This window comes from Mustelus asterias, chromosome 10 (genome assembly GCF_964213995.1).
Source record: "Mustelus asterias chromosome 10, sMusAst1.hap1.1, whole genome shotgun sequence".
In the NCBI taxonomy this organism is placed as follows: domain Eukaryota; kingdom Metazoa; phylum Chordata; class Chondrichthyes; order Carcharhiniformes; family Triakidae; genus Mustelus; species Mustelus asterias.
The window spans coordinates 83,271,054-83,286,553 of NC_135810.1; the positions used below are offsets into that span (position 1 = coordinate 83,271,054).

The 15,500-nt window shown below is 49.1% G+C and overlaps 1 non-coding gene across 1 annotated transcript; it reads left to right on the forward strand.

Annotated features, from left to right (window-relative positions):
• The first annotated feature begins 2,958 nt into the window (after window positions 1-2,958).
• trnac-gca (transfer RNA cysteine (anticodon GCA)) lies at window positions 2,959-3,030 on the forward strand. The gene has a single exon. It is a non-coding gene; the product is annotated as a tRNA-Cys (tRNA).
• The last annotated feature ends 12,470 nt before the right edge of the window (window positions 3,031-15,500 follow it).

The following is a 15,500-nucleotide window of genomic DNA, read 5'->3' on the forward strand; positions in this document are numbered from 1 at the left end:
AACTTGAGTGCTGCATCTAGTCCTGGCTGCCAAAATACAAGTAAGATATTCAAGTATTGGATGCAATGCAATGAGGCTGATCCCAGTGTTCGAATTGTACATTAGGCAGAAAAACAGGTGAAACTTCTGTTCATCCGCTGATGAAACCCTCATTGTATTGTTTTGAAGTCCCTACTCAATTATTCAAATATTCTTCCTGTCAACTTCCCATTCCCCACACACTGGCTCATTGATACTCCTGCTGCTCCATCCTATTTTGCTCCAAGGACACCTGCCCGTGACCAATATTGTCCCCTGGTTCCCCAATGTTTCAGTTTTTAAAATCTTTTCATGGCTTCCTCTTCCACTACCTCTATAACCTCCTAGATCTGGAACATCTTCCTCTTCTCCCTGACCAATTCCTCTGATTTTGACCTTATGTATCCCCAACCTTTACCTTTATACCATTATTGGGACTGCCTTCAGCCACCTAGGAGCCATTCTCTGCAATTCTGCCAATCTCTTTTCCCTTTTAACTGCTTCTACTTTGAGCAAGCATTCCAGAGAATCGTACAGTGCAGAAAAGGCCCATCGAGTCTGCAGTTGATACATTAGAAACACCTGAATTCCCACCTAATCCCATCAGCCAGCACTTGGCCCATATAGCCCTGAATGTTATGGTGTGCCAAGTGCTCATCCAGATCATTTTTAAAGGATGAGGCAACCCGCCTCCACCACCCTCCCAGGCAGCGCATTCCAGACCATCACCACCCTCTGGGTAACAAAGTTTTTCCTCACATCCCCGCTAAACCTCCTGCCCCTAACCTTGAATCTATGTCCCCTCAAAGAAAATTACAGCACAGGAACAGGCCCTTCGGCCCTCCAAGCCTGAACCAACCATGCTGCCCGACTGAACTAAAACCCTCTACTCTTCCAGGGACCATATCCCTCTATTCCCCTCCTATTCGTGTATTTGTCAAGACGCCCCTTAAAAGTCACTATTGTATCTGCTTCCATTACCTCCCCCGGCAGCGAGTTCCAGGCACCCACCACCCTCTGTGTAAAAAACTTGCCTCGTACATCTTTAAACCTTGCCCCTCGCATCTTAAACCTTGTGGCTGGCCCTTCAACTAAGGGGAATAGATGCTCCTTATCCACTCTACAGATAGCATTTGAGTCACGACCCTTAATATTTTATTTATTTGCTCAGTCTCCATTTTTCCCCTTATGTTAAATGCTTTGGGATATTTCCTCTAATGTTAAAAGTACAGTAGGAATGAGTGATGAGAAGCCTCGGCTAGTGAGGGGGCTGCAAGGTTGAAGTCAGGCTTGTTGACTAATCGTGACTCCATGAATAAGATTACATACATTTGATACATGCCAAATATCTCATAAGTTACAGAAAATGCTTAATCATTTATATATTAATAGAACTATCATCAACTTCAAATGGTAAAAACAAAAAAAAATGTACACTTTGGTTTCAGAGGGAGCGCGTGGCTCTCACAGTCAATGTTGTGAGCAATCAGCAGGTACCTCACTTCACTTGCCTTTGCTTTATGTGTGCATCACTTCAGCCATACCGGTAGGAAAAAAACACAGATGGAAATCAGCAGAATGTGGCAACCCTGCACATGGACAACGGTTAACGAAATGTCTGGTGGGCCACACTCAGAACACAGATGGGTCCCGGGCTGCAGGCTGCCCGGCACTGATATAAGCACTCGTTATCCTGCTTTCTGAAAGGATGAATTAAGGTGGGCCAAAAAGCCTCCGTCATTCACAGTTCCCTCGTGTAGTTTAGCATTGCCTGGCAATAGTGAAGGTCTACAATTAAATCTGGATGATCTATAAAGCTAACAGTGGGTTTTCATTACACATTAGAATGCTGAGGGTGGGACTGTCCATTGGGGAAATTGCTGGAAATCAGGAGCTGCTGCGGAAATGCTGTATATCTTTTTTTCCCAAAACTAGATCAAAACTTACTGCATAAGTCACGATCCATGATCTCCTAAAAGCTTGACCTAACTAACTTGCAGACAAAAGCAAAATGCTGCCTTATGGACCCAAAACCTTAGCTCTATGTTTCTCTCCACAGATGCTGAACATTTCCAGCATATTCCGTTTCTCTTTTGATCCACCTGCTTTACATTTCCAGCCGGTTTGTCTGTTTCAGATTTCTAATCTACACGATTTCTTTTCCTTTCAGTGAAACATTTCGATACTCTCCCCGTACCAACGTTGAATAAGGTCTAGACAAAACCTGACCCAAGCAGCGGACCTTATTTTTGTTCCCAAAGGACTTTGCAATAAATGACCAAGGCAGTAACCGCAGGCTGTGCTTGTAGGTATTTAACAACACCAGGTTAAAGTCTAACAGGTTTATTTGGTAGCAAATGCCCCTAGCTTTCGGAGCGCTGCTCCTTCGTCAGGTGGAGTGGAGATCTGCACTCCACCTGACGAAGGGGCAGCGCTCCGAAAGCTAGGGGCATTTGCTACCAAATAAACCTCTTGGGACTTTAACCTGGTGTTGTTAAACTTCTTACTGTGTTTACCCCAGTCCAACGCCGGCGTCTCCACATCTTGTAGGTATTCACAGCCCTGGAAGCTCCACCAAAAAATTCAGATCAATTGTAGAAACGCAAGTTGCCTTTGCGTGTTGCAATGTTAAACAAACCTGTAGGTTTATACATTTAATTAACATTTAAACAATCCGGACTGGAAAGGAATGCTGTGAAGTGACAGGCAGGCAGAGCGGACAAAGCATTGAGTGGCTGTGGAAATGTATCAGATTGAATGGAACCTTCAGGCGGCAGCGTTCCACTCTGTGTGTCAACGTTCGCTCTGCGTGCGTCACAATGGAGCTGTGGAACCTACAGGCATAAAGTCGCCATGGTGATAATGATATCACCCGTCGCAGCGCAGTTCATGCGCATTCCTTTTTGAAGGAAATGGATTGACAGCGTAAGCAGCGTCAGTGGGGGTATAGCTCAGTGGTAGAGCATTTGACTGCAGATCAAGAGGTCCCCGGTTCAAATCCGGGTGCCCCCTCATTTTTTTGAACCGCTACCGAAAATGTTTTCTTGCTTTGTGACAAACATTATTTAGAACGTTGTAGCTCGAGCATATAATATTAAATTAGGTTACATCGTAGCTTTCGTAACGGAAGCAGGCATTATTTTGAACAGGTAATTGCAGGGCTACAGAGAAAAAGCAATTGGGACTGGCTGAGTTACTCTTTCAAAGAGTCAGCACTGACATGAAGAGCCGAATTGGTGCTGTCACCATTCTCTATTACAATGTAGATCTCAAGTACATGAAAATAGGTTTTCGTTTGTGCAAATCTGAAACAGTAAACTTCAAAATATACAAAGTAAATTCAGCAAATTAGTCCTTTATTCTTTCATGGGATGTGGATGTCACTGGTTGGACCAACATTTGTTGCCTGATGCACTATCAATACCCAGAGCCGGAATCTGGAACAACAGGCTTTTATTAACTACAAATGTGAACTAACTCTTACAGTAAACTCTAACCAAGGGACCGGATCAGAATGAGGCGAAGGGGAGGAGCAGCCACCTTTATACCCCAGTGAACAGGGGAGGAGCCTCAGGCAGCACCGGTAGGGGTGTGTCCAGTCATCAGAACATAACAACATAACAGTGGTTTACCACATTCACCCCCTGTTTAAAAAAAAGAGTCCAGCGGGGATGAAATGGGTGGAACTATATATATATGGAGTCACAGATTAAGTCGGTTCGGTGGTTTGATCCGCCGCTGCGACCACCGTAGTGTAGGTTGTGATGTCGGTTCCGATGGCTGCGAAGTCAGTTGCGGAGATTGCGGTGTCGGTTCGGGCACCAAAACCCGATTATCGAACCCATCCACAGCCTCGTCCAACTGCCGGGTGCGTGGTGACGGTTCCCGGGGCTCAAGCGAGCTGTACACAAGGGTGAGATGTGTGAGCAGTGACCCTGGCGCTGTTTGGAGACCAAAAGAGTTCAGGGCTGTGGGGTTGAGGGGCGTAGTGGACTCTGGGGCACCCGCGGGTGCCCGGTCTCGAATCAAGACTGTGTCCTCTCGCCCATCGGGATACGCCACGTAGGCATATTGGGGGTTGGCGTGGAGGAGCTGGACCCTATCAACCAGGGGATCTGACTTCCGGGTCCGAACATGCCTCCGGAGCAGAGCAGGGCCGGGGTACACCAGCCACGACGGTAGGAATGTCCCCGAGGATGACTTCCTGGGGAACGCGAACATTCGTTTGTGGGGAGTGGCATTGGTTGCTGTACACAGGAGGGACCTAATCGAGTGTAGTGCATCAGGGAGGACCTCTTGCCAGCGGGTGACTGGAAGACCTTTAGACCGCAGAGCTAGTAGAACGGCCTTCCAGACAGTTGCGTTCTCTCTTTTCACCTGTCCATTTCCCCGGGGGTTGTAGCTGGTAGTCCTACTCGAGGTTATGCCTTTAGAGAGTAGGTACTGATGCAGCTCACCACTCATGAAGGAGGAACCCCGGTCGCTGTGGATGTAGTTGGGGTAAGCGAACAGAGTGAAGAGACCATGCAGGGCCCTGACGACTGTGGCCGAGGTCATATCCAGGCAGGGAATGGCAAAGGGGAAACGTGAATATTCATCTATAGCGTGCATCGTGGCCTTCGCGATATCAGCTTTGATGCGGTCGAAGGCCAGATGGGCCTCTGCCGTCAGGGGAAAAGAGGCGGATTTGATCAGCGGACGGGCTTTGTCCGCATAATTGGGGACCCACTGTGCATAGTACGAGAAGAAGCCCAGGCATCCTCTCAGTGCTTTGATGCTAGTGGGGAGGGGATGTTCCAGGAGGGGACGCATACGTTCGGGATTGGGGCCGATGACCCCGTTTTCCACCACATACCCGAGGATGGCAAGGCGGTGTGTGCGGAATACACACTTCTCCTTATTATAGGTCAGGTTAAGGAGCTTTGCTGTGTGCAAGAATTTTTGGAGGTTGGCGTCGTGGTCCTGTTGATCGTGGCCGCAGATGGTGACGTTATCCAGGTACGGGAAGGTAGCCCGTAGCCCGTTCTGGTCCACCTTTTGGTCCATCTCACGCTGGAAGACCGAGACCCCATTAGTGACGCCGAAAGGGACCCTAAGGAAATGGTATAGGAGACCATCCGCCTCAAAGGCCGTATATGGCCTGTCCTCTGGGCGGATGGGGAGCTGGTGGTATGCCGAATTCAAGTCAATGGTGGAGAACACCTGGTAGTGCGCAATTTGATTGACCATGTCAGATATGCGAGGAAGAGGGTACGCATCCAGCTGCATGTATCGATTAATGGTCTGACTGTAGTCAATGACCATTCTGTGTTTCTCACCAGACTTTACGACTACCACTTGAGCTCTCCAGGGGCTGGTACTGGCCTGAATGATCCCCTCCTTGACTAGCCATTGGACCTCGGACCTGATAAAGGCCCTGTCTCCAGCACTATATCGCCTGCTCTTGGTGGCGATAGGCTTGCAACCTGGGGCAAGATTAGCGAACAGAGAGGGAGGGGCGATTCTAAGAGTCGAGAGACTGCAGGTTGTGCACGGTGGGCAATTTTGAAACTGCTGGTTGCAGACGGAGAGCGGGGGAAGAGGCCCATTATAAATCATAGTCACACTCCTCAGGTGGGTCAGGAAATCCAGCCCCAAGAGTACAACCATGCAGAGATGAGGCAGCACGAGGAGCCTGAAATTCTCATATACCGTGCCCCTCACCATCAGGGTCACTACGCAGTATCCGAGGACATTTACGGAGCGGGATTGCGATGCCATGGAGATCATTTGTTTGACGGGCCGCACGGAAAGGGCGTATCGACTCACCGTATCAGGGTGAATAAAGCTCTCCGTGCTCCCACTGTCAAACAAACAATGCTCCACGTGGCCATTTACCTGGATGTCCATTATGGACCTGGCGAGTTGGTGAGGCTGGGACTGGTCCAGGGTAATCGACACCACTGTCGAGGCATGTGAGAAGTCACAGGCTGCTGACGACGTCGGAGGTGGCCGCCCCCGCTGGTCGCACGCGGCTGATGGCATCCAAGATGGCTGCCCCTGCGGGTCGCACGCGGCCGATGTCGTCCAAAATGGTGGCTCTTGTGGGTCGCACGCGGCCGACGTCGTACAAAATGGCGGCTCTTGTGGGTCGCACGTGGCGCTACTGGACCTTGAGGTGGACTTTGCCTGGCAGACCTTCGCATAGTGGCCCTTCTTCCCACACGCGGAGCAGAACGAATCCTTCACCGGGCAGCTTCGCCGGGGGTGCTTTCCTAGGCCGCAGAAGTAGCATTTCGGACCACTGGGGACTGCCGTGGCGGTAGAGTTGTGGACTGCACGTGGTGTGGGTCAGGGGCCCGCTCGAGTACTGGGGAGGTAGTGGCAGCGGTGCCCACAATACGCTCGCGTGGTCGGGGGTGTAAGCTTCAAGATTACGGGAGGCCAGCTCCAGCGATTCGGCTAGCGCCACGGTTTTCTGCAGGTCCAGCCCACCCTGCTCCAGCAGCCGCTGTCAACAAAGAACAAAGAACAATACAGCACAGGAACAGGCCCTTCGGCCCTCCAAGCCCGTGCCGCTCCCTGGTCCAAACTAGACCATTCTTTTGTATCCCTCCATTCTCACTCCGTTCATATGGCTATCTAGATAAGAATATAACTCGACCCAATGCCTGTGACTTAAGCGTCCCGGATTAAGTCCTCAGCGTTTTGGGCGGCTGATACTGCCGTACAGTTGCAGGCCCGGGCGAGTACCCGCAATGTGCGCAGAAATTAGTCGCACGCTTCACCTGGCTGTTGTCGGCGTGTAGCTAGTAGATGTCGAGCGTAGACCTCATTAGGCCTCTTGTGGTATTGGCCTTTTAGCAGTTCGATTGCGGCCGTATACGTGTCGGTGTCCCGGATGGTAGCATACACGACGGCACTCACTCGTGCGTGGAGCACGTGGAGTTTGTCAGCCTCGGACTGGACGACAGCGGAGGCGTCGAGAAAAGCCTGGAAACATTTTAGCCAGTGATCAAAGCTATCAGACGCTCCCACGGCTTGTGGGTCCAATTCGAGTTTGTCTGGCTTCAAGAGTTGTTCCATCACAAAATTTTTTTAATGTAGTTAATAAAATTGATGCACTATCAATACCCAGAGCCTGAATCTGACTTTTATTAACTACAAATGTGAACTAACTCTTACAGTAAACTCTAACCCATCTTTGTTAGAGAATATAAAGACTGACAAATCCCCAGGGCCTGATGGAATCTATCCAAGGCTGCTCAGGGAGACGAGAGGTGAAATAGTTGGGCCTCTGACGCAAATCTTTGTCTCGTCACTGGACACAGGTGAGGTCCCAGAGGATTGGAGGATAGCCAATGTGGTCCCGTTATTTAAGAAGGGTAGGAAGGATAACCCGGGTAATTATAGGCCGGTGAGCTTGACGTCCGTGGTGGGGAAGTTGTTGGAGAAGATTCTTAAAGATAGGATGTATGCGCATTTAGAAAGGAATAAACTCATTAACGATAGTCAACATGGTTTTGTGAGAGGGAGGTCATGCCTCACGAACCTGGTGGTGTTTTTTGAAGAAGTGACCAAAATGGTTGACGAAGGAAGGGCCGTGGATGTTGTCTATATGGACTTTAGTAAAGCGTTTGACAAAGTCCCTCATGGTAGGCTAGTGAAAAAGGTTGGATCCCATGGGATAAAGGGGGAGGTGGCTAGATGGGTGGAGAACTGGCTTGGTCATAGAAGACAGAGGGTGGTAGTGGAAGGGTCTTTTTCCGGCTGGAGGCCTGTGACTAGTGGTGTACCGCAGGGCTCTGTATTGGGACCTCTGCTGTTTGTGATTTATATAAATGATCTGGAAGAAGGAGTAACTGGGGTGATCAGTAAGTTTGCGGACGACACAAAACTGGCAGGACTTGCAGATAGTGAGGAACATTGTCAGAGGCTACAGAAGGATATAGATAGGCTGGAAATTTGGGCAAGGAAATGGCAGATGGAGTTCAATCCTGATAAATGCGAAGTGATGCATTTTGGTGGGAATAATGTAGGGAGGAGCTACACGATAAATGGAAGAACCATAAAGGGTGTAGAGACGCAGAGGGACCTGGGTGTGCAAGTCCACAGATCTTTGAAGGTGACGTCACAGGTGGAGAAGGTGGTGAAGAAGGCATATGGCATGCTTGCCTTTATAGGACGGGGCATAGAGTATAAAAGTTGGGGTCTGATGTTGCAGATGTACAGAACGTTGGTTCGGCCGCATTTGGAATACTGCGTCCAGTTCTGGTCGCCACACTACCAGAAGGACGTGGAGGCTTTGGAGAGAGTACAGAGGAGGTTTACCAGGATGTTGCCTGGTATGGAGGGGCTTGGTTATGAGGAGAGATTGGGGAAACTGGGGTTGTTCTCCTTGGAAAGACGGAGGATGAGGGGAGACTTAATAGAGGTGTATAAAATTATGAAAGGCATAGATAGGGTGAACGGTGGGAAGCTTTTCCCCGGGTCGGTGGTGACGTTCACGAGGGGTCATAGGTTCAAGGTGAAGGGGGGGAGGTTTAACACAGATATCAGAAGGACATATTTCACACAGAGGGTCGTGGGGGCCTGGAATGTGTTGCCGGGCAAGGTGGTGGAGGCGGACACACTGGGAACGTTTAAGACTTATCTAGACAGCTATATGAACGGAGTGGGAATGGAGGGATACAAAAGAGTGATCTAGTTTGGACCAGGGAGCGGCGCGGGCTAATTGTTCCTGGTTTCTCGTTTCAAGGCTTCATTCTACGATCATCTTGCTGGTGCCAGTACAGAGTGATACTGCGGATAGTTGGGAACCTGTCTCGGGGGCAGGGGATTCATATGGTGTTCGTGGAAGTGGAAATGACTAGGGTTGGGAAGCATTTTCCGATCGGGGCCATTGTGATCTCCTGGACTCGTTTCGATCGCCTCAGGGGGTCGGAGAGGAATTTCCCAGATTTTTTTTTCCCCATATTGGCCCTGGGGTTTTTCACTCTGGGTTTTCGCCTCTCCCTGGAGATCACATGGTCTGGAATGGGGGGGTGGGGGTAAGTTAATAGGTTGTAATGAACAAAGCATCGTAGCTGTGAGGGACAGCTCGGTGGATAGGATATTGGTATGTAGATAGGCTGGAAAATTGGGTGGGGATCCTGGATTCAGGATTCAATCCTGGACTGGGGAGCGGCGCGGGCTTGGAGGGCCGAAGGGCCTGTTCCTGTGCTGTATTGTTCTTTGTTCTTGTTCTTTGTTCTTGTTCCAGGGACTGGATCAGAATGAGGCGAAGGGGAGGAGCAGCCACCTTTATACCCCAGTGAACAGGGGAGGAGCCTCAGGCAGCACCGGTAGGGGTGTGTCCAGTCATCAGGACATAATAACATAACAGTGGTTTACCACATTGCCCAACCCTAATTGCCCCTGAGTGGCTTGCTAGGTGATTTCAGAGGGCAGGTAAGAGTCAATCACTTTGCTGCGGGTCTGGAGTCACGTAGGCCAAACTGGGACGACTTGCCTCCCGGTGGGCCATATCTGTGCCAGATGCATGGAACTGCAACTCCTGAGGGATCGCGTAAGGGAGCTGGAGCTGCGGCTGGATGCCCTCAGTTTAGTCAGGGAAAATGAGAAAATAATAGATAGAAGTTATAAGCAAGTAGTCACACCGGGGCCTCAGAAAGAAGACAAGTGGGTCACAGTTAGGAAGAGTAAAAGTCATAAGGGTGATGTACCAGAAAGTACCCCAGTGGCAGTCTCCCATAATAGTAAGGGCTGGGCAACAGATGGGAGAGGGGAAGGGAGTGAGCAGTCTGTGGAGGGATCCCCCGTGGTTGCCCTCCAGAATAGGTATATTGTTTTGGATTCTGTGGAGGGGGATGACCCTCCAGGGGTAAGCCACGAAGACCAGATCGCCTGCACAGAGACAGGCTCAGAGGCCCAGAAGGGAAAGAAAGGGATTAGGAGAGAAATAGTGGTGGGGGATGCGATGGTTAGAGGCACGGACAGGCGGATCTGCGGGCGCGAACGAGACTCCAGGATAGTAGTCTGCCTCCCTGGTGCCGGGGTACTGGATGTCTCCGAGAGGGTAGGAAGCATATTAAAAAGGGAAGGTAATCAAACAGATGTAATTGTACACATTGGTGAAAATGACGGAGGTAGAAAGAGCAGGGGGGGTCATATGAGAGCAATTCAGGGAGATGGGTGCTAGGTTAAAATATAAGGCCTCTAGGGTAGCAATCTCTGGACTGCTCCCAGTGCCTAGTGCTAGTGAGGCCAGGAACAGGGAGATCCTACAATTGAACATGTGGCTAAAAGACTGGTGCAAGAGGGAGGGTTTCAAATTCATAGATCATTGGGAAGTTTTCATGAGAAGATGGCACCTGTATGGAAAGGATGGATTACACCTTAACTGGAAGGGCACAAATATCCTGGCTAGAGTGTTTTGACAGGGTTTAAACTAGTGTGGCAGGGGGATGGGGATCAAAACAGTAGGTCAGTAAGTACTGAGGCTGGGGTCGAGCTGGGAGCCAGGGCAAGGCTAGCTAAGAAGAAGAGCATTCTGGAGCAGGATGACCTGAGTGGGCCTGGAGGTCTGGAGTGCATCTGCTTCAATGTGAGGAGCGTAACGGGTAAGACAGACGAACTTAGGGCCTTAATGCTTACGTGGAATTTGGATGTGGTTGCAGTGACAGAGACATGGTTAAAAGAAGGACAGGACTGGCAGCTGAATATTCCGGGGTATAAGTGTTTTAGGCAAGACAGAGGAGGGGCTAAAAAAGGTGGGGGAGTAGCGGCATTAGTTAGGGAGCATATTACAGCGGTGCAGAGGGTGGACAATTTAGAGGGGTCATGTAATGAGTCGCTGTGGGTGGAGCTCAGAAACAGGAAAGGTGCAATCACTATGCTGGGGGTGTACTACAGACCACCCAACAGCCCATGGGAAGTGGAGGAACGGATATGTCAGGAGATTCTGGATGTGTGCAGAAAAAATAGGGTTGTTGTAGTGGGAGACTTCAATTTCCCTGGCACAGACTGGAAAGTGCTTAGAGCTGGGGGTCTGGACAGGGAGGAATTTGTAAAATGTGTACTGGAAGGTTCTTTGGAACAGTATGTAGATAGCCCGACTAGAGAGGGGGCTATACTGGATCTAGTTCTGGGAAATGAGCCCGGTCAGGTCGTCAAAGTTTCAGTAGGGGAACATGTGGCAAATAGTGACCACAACTCTGTTAACTTTAGGATAGTAATGGACAAGGACGAGTGTTGTCCTCAGGGTAGGGTGCTAAATTGGGGGAAGGCTAACTATAGCCGGATTAGGCAGGAATTGGTGGCCATTGATTGGGAGAAGCTGTTCAGGGATAAGTCCACGTCTGGCATGTGGGAGTCTTTTAAGGAACAGTTGATAAGGCTGCAGGACAGGCATGTGCCTGTAAAAAGGAAGGATGGGAAAGTTAGGATTCGAGAGCCGTGGATAACCAGGGAAATTGAGGATCTGATCAAAAAGAAAAGAGAGGCGTACGTAGGTCCAGGCAACTAAAAACAGATGGAGCTCTGGAGGAATACAGAGAGAGTAGGAAAGAACTCAAACGGGGAGCTAGAAAGGCAAAAAGAGGTCATGAAATGTTCTTGGCAGATAGGATTAAGGAGAATCCTAAGGCATTTTATTTATATGTTAGGGAAAAAGTCGGACCTCTCAGGGACAAAGGAGGGGAATTATGCTTAGAACCCAAGGGAATAGGGGAGATCCTAAATGAATACTTTGCATCGGTATTCGCAAAGGAGAGGGACTTGTTGACTGGGAGTGTCTCAGAGGGAGGTGTTGACCCGTTCGAGAGAATCTCCATTACAAGGGAGGAAGCGTTAGGTGTTTTAGGTAACATTAAAACTGACAAATCCCCAGGGCCTGATGGCATCTATCCTAGACTGCTCAGGGAGACAAGAGGTGTAATTGCTGGGCCTCTGACGGAAATCTTTGTCTCTTCATTGGACACAGATGAGGTCCCTGAGGATTGGAGGATAGCGAACGTGGTACCGTTATTTAAGAAGGGTAGCAGGGATAACCTGGGTAATTATAGGTCAGTGAGCTTGACGTCCGTGGTAGGGAAGTTGTTGGAGAGGATTCTTAGAGACAGGATGTATGCGCATTTAGAACGGAACAATCTCATTAGTGACAGACAGCATGGTTTTGTAAGAGGGAGGTCGTGCCTTACAAATTTGGTGGAGTTTTTTGAGGAAGTGACAAAAACGGTTGATGAAGGAAGGGCCGTGGATGTCGTCTATATGGATTTCAGTAAGGCATTTGACAAAGTCCCTCATGGCAGGTTGGTTAAGAAGGTTAAGGCTCATGGGATACAAGGAGGTGGCTAGATGGGTAGAAAATGGCTTGGCCATAGGAGACAGAGGGTAACAGTCGAAAGGTCTTTTTCCTGCTGGAGGTCTGTGACCAGTGGTGTTCATGATGTGGAGATGCCGGCGTTGGACTGGGGTAAACACAGTAAGAAGTTTAACAACACCAGGTTAAAGTCCAACAGGTTTATTTGGTAGCAAAAGCCACACAAGCTTTCGGAGCTGCAAGCCCAGGGGCTTGCAGCTCCGAAAGCTTGTGTGGCTTTTGGGGCTTGCAGCTCCGAAAGCTTGTGTGGCTTTTGCTACCAAATAAACCTGTTGGACTTTAACCTGGTGTTGTTAAACTTCTTACCAGTGGTGTTCTGCAGGGCTCTGTACTGGGACCTCTGCTATTTGTGATATATATAAATGATTTGGAAGAAGGTGTAACTAGTGATATCAGCAAATTTGCGGATGACACGAAGATGGCTGGACTTGCGGATAGCGATGAACATTGTCGGACAATACAGCAGGATATAGATAGGCTGGAAAATTGGGCGGAGAAATGGCAGATGGAATTTAATCCAGATAAATGCAAAGTGATGCATTTTGGAAGAACTAATGTAGGGGGGAGTTATACAATAAATGGCAGAGCCACCAAGAGTATAGAAACACAGAGGGACCTAGGTGTGCAAGTCCACAAATCCTTGAAGGTGGCAGCACAGGTGGAGAAGGTGGTGAAGAAGGCATATGGTATGCTTGCCTTTATAGGACTGGGTACAGAGTATAAAAGCTGGAGACTGATGTTGCAGCTGTATAGAACGCTGGTAAGACCACATTTGGAGTACTACGTCCAGTTCTGGTCGCCGCACTACCAGAAGGACGTGGAGGCTTTAGAGAGAGTGCAGAGAAGGTTTACCAGGATGTTGCCTGGTATGGAGGGTCTTAGCTATGAGGAGAGATTGGGTAAACTGGGCTTGTTCTCCCTGGAAAGATGGAGAATGAGGGGAGACCTAATAGAGGTGTACAAAATTATGAAGCTTTTTCCCAGGTCAGAGGTGACGATCACGAGGGGTCACGGGCTCAAGGTGAGAGGGGCGAGGTATAACTCAGATATCAGAGGGATGTTTTTTACACAGAGAGTGGTGGGGGCCTGGAATGCGCTGTCAAGTAGGGTGGCGGAGGCAGACACGCTGGCGTCGTTTAAGACTTACCTGGATAGTCACATGAGCAGTCTGGGAATGGAGGGTTACAAACGAATGGTCTAGTTGGACCAATGAGCGGCACAGGCTTGGAGGGCCGAAGGGCCTGTTTTCTGTGCTGTACTGTTAAGAACATAAGAACATAAGAAATAGGAGCAGGAGTAGGCCATCTAGCCCCTCGAGCCTGCCCCGCCATTCAATAAGATCATGGCTGATCTGACGTGGATCAGTACCACTTACCCGCCTGATCCCCATAACCCTTAATTCCCTTACCGATCAGGAATCCATCCATCCGCGCTTTAAACATATTCAGCGAGGTAGCCTCCACCACCTCAGTGGGCAGAGAATTCCAGAGATTCACCACCCTCTGGGAGAAGAAGTTCCTCCTCAACTCTGTCTTAAACCGACCCCCCTTTATTTTGAGGCTGTGTCCTCTAGTTTTAACTTCCTTACTAAGTGGAAAGAATCTCTCCGCCTCCACCCTATCCAGCCCCCGCATTATCTTATAAGTCTCCATAAGATCCTCCCTCATCCTTCTAAACTCCAACGAGTACAAACCCAATCTCCTCAGCCTCTCCTCATAATCCAAACCCCTCATCTCCGGTATCAACCTGGTGAACCTTCTCTGCACTCCCTCCAATGCCAATATATCCTTCCTCATATAAGGGGACCAATACTGCACACAGTATTCCAGCTGCGGCCTCACCAATGCCCTGTACAGGTGCATCAAGACATCCCTGCTTTTATATTCTATCCCCTTCGCAATATAGGCCAACATCCCATTTGCCTTCTTGATCACCTGTTGTACCTGCAGACTGGGCTTTTGCGTCTCATGCACAAGGACCCCCAGGTCCCTTTGCACGGTAGCATGTTTTAATTTGTTTCCATTGAGATAGTAATCCCATTTGTTATTATTTCCTCCAAAGTGTATAACCTCGCATTTCTCAACGTTATACTCCATTTGCCATATCCTCGCCCACTCACTCAGCCTGTCCAAATCTCTCTGCAGATCTTCTCCGTCCTCCACACGATTCACTTTTCCACTTATCTTTGTGTCGTCTGCAAACTTCGTTACCCTACACTCCGTCCCCTCCTCCAGAGCATCTATATAAATGGTAAACAGTTGCGCCCGAGTACCGATCCCTGCGGCACGCCACTAGTTACCTTCCTCCAACCGGAAAAACACCCATTTATTCCGACTCTTTGCTTCCTGTCGGATAGCCAGTCCCCAATCCACTTTAACACACTACCCCCAACTCCGTGTGCCCTAATCTTCTTCAGCAGCCTTTTATGGGGCACCTTATCAAACGCCTTTTGGAAATCCAAAAACACCGCATCCACCGGTTCTCCTCCATCAACCGCCCTAGTCACATCTTCATAAAAATCCAACATGTTTGTCAAGCACGACTTTCCCCTCATGAATCCATGCTGCGTCTGATTGATCGAACCATTTCTATCCAGATGCCCTGCTATCTCCTCTTTAATAATGGATTCCAGCATTTTCCCTACTACAGACGTTAAGCTGACCGGCCTATAGTTACCCGCCTTTTGTCTCCTTCCTTTTTTAAACAGCGGCGTAACATTAGCCGTTTTCCAATCAACCGGCACTACCCCAGAATGCAACGAGTTTTGATAAATAATCACTAACGCATCCACTATTACCTCTGACATTTCTTTCAATACCCTGGGATGCATTCCATCCGGACCCGGGGACTTGTCCACCTTCAGTCCCATTAGTCTACCCAGCACTGCCTCTCTGGTAACATAAATTGTATTAAGTATTTCTCCTGCTGCCAACCCTCTATCGTTAATATTTGGCAAACTATTTGTGTCCTCCACCGTGAAGACCGACACAAAAAACTTATTTAAAGACTCAGCCATATGCTCATTTCCCACTATTAACTTTCTCCTCTTCCATCTGAATCAGAAATTCGACCATATTGTGGTCACTAGACCCAAGAGGGTCCTTCACAATAAGATCCTTAA